Source organism: Aplysia californica, unplaced genomic scaffold (assembly GCF_000002075.1).
Source record: "Aplysia californica isolate F4 #8 unplaced genomic scaffold, AplCal3.0 scaffold00764, whole genome shotgun sequence".
NCBI lineage: Eukaryota > Metazoa > Mollusca > Gastropoda > Aplysiida > Aplysiidae > Aplysia > Aplysia californica.
This window is the reverse complement of record NW_004798034.1, coordinates 201,602-203,340: the sequence shown is the minus strand read 5'-3', so window position 1 is coordinate 203,340 and position 1,739 is coordinate 201,602.

The following is a 1,739-nucleotide window of genomic DNA, read 5'->3' as shown; positions in this document are numbered from 1 at the left end:
TCTCTCTCTCTCTCTCTCTCAGTATTTTACTGACCTAACTGAGATCTATAATACTATGGGCACGTTATTTGAGAAAACATTGCAGCTACATCTTTCCATGGCCAGCAAGATGAATGGATTAATTCAGCTTGCTTTTTGTCTGTCTCAAATAAACAGAGGACAGTAGACAAAGCAGTTTAGTTAAATTTCGGACAACTCGCGCCTTTACAAGAAAATGTTTCTAACTTTATGGCGCACAGTTTTAGACGCTAAAACAGCACCTGGACATGGATGGCTGGTGCCTCTATAAATAAATCATTAATGGTCAAGGCGCACAGTTTTGAGAAAATAGGTTTCAAAGATTCACACCTTATTAATTGCAGTTAAAATGTTTTTGCACCGTGTTTGGTATGCGTCAAATAAAAACAAAATACACAAGTCATAATTATTGTGTCGAGTCTTTGACACAGTGTGTAGAGTATCTGTGTTAGTTACGAGTACTGTGTAAGTTAGTCTCTCGCAGAAAGTGAAGTTAAGACCCTCTCATTCAAAGTTTTTTTTAGTGTTAGAAGTTTTACGGCGCTCGCAACTATATAAGGTCATATTCAGGCGCCAGAAGATTAGAGGTGTTACAAGAGAGCAACAAACATAAAAAAGAAAGGAAAAGACGATAAGGTGTTATAGGAAAGAAGAAGAAAACCACATCAGAGCACCCGCCAACCGCCCACAGTCATTCAAATGGCGTGAATTATCTTTCTTTCATTCATTGGGTTCTATAGAGCACTGCCTTTCTTTCCCTGTGTGGCTGTTTCTTAAAAAGATCATGTCACCTAGGTGCAATTTGGGCCCTGTAAAAGTATGTAGTTTTATAAGAACAATAATTCTGGACAAACTGAAATAAACCAAACAAAAAATCATGACAGGCAACGACCAAAATGAAAAATTGTTCACTTCTGCCTTGTTTCCCCTTTTTAATTTTCCCAACACATAAATGAAGATAACGAAGAAGTCCTTTCCATGATATGCCTGGGTTCCTGAAACGGACGCACCAGCGGTCTCGCCATCTTAACAGTTAACAATTAGCCCATCGAAGGATTTCATAGGTCTCGCCTGACAAATTTGGTCAATATTTGTTAAACAAAATCATAAACGAAAGAAATAAATCGAACCACCAGCAGCCCCCAACATCCTTTCAGGTCGTTTATGGGTTGACATAAGGGCCTTTGAGCCAGGTGAAGCTGGGGCGAAATCAAGTGTAAAAACTAGTCATAATTTATTACCGCGCAATAGAATCCCAGGTCGCGACAAGGATGCATGTTGGGGGAGGTATAATACGTCATTAAAATACACATCTGTTACTGTTAACCTCACTGATTCAAAGTCCGATTAAAACTTAATTCAAGGTTTTCGCAGTTGGCAAAAACGAAAATCTCGTGCACGCAAGGCGTCTATTATGCTGTCTAGCTAGACTTGGAATGGGCTCCGAAGAGCTGGCATGGTAAGGGACGTTCTTTTATCGCCCATCTTCATCCCAGAGATCTGTCAATGTCGTGTATTTGATGGGTTCCTTTTTTAAAAAGTGATTTGTTTATTTGCTGAGGGCTTTGTAATTGTCTTTGTTGGGGTTTTGTTTGGTTTAGTTTTGTTTTGTTGTTTTTTATTTTTGTTAAATAATATATCGAGGAGTCCGAGAATGATCTGATTTTTTTGGAGGTGTTGGACCTGTAGACTATCAGCGACTGAATAACTCTGCCCCCCCC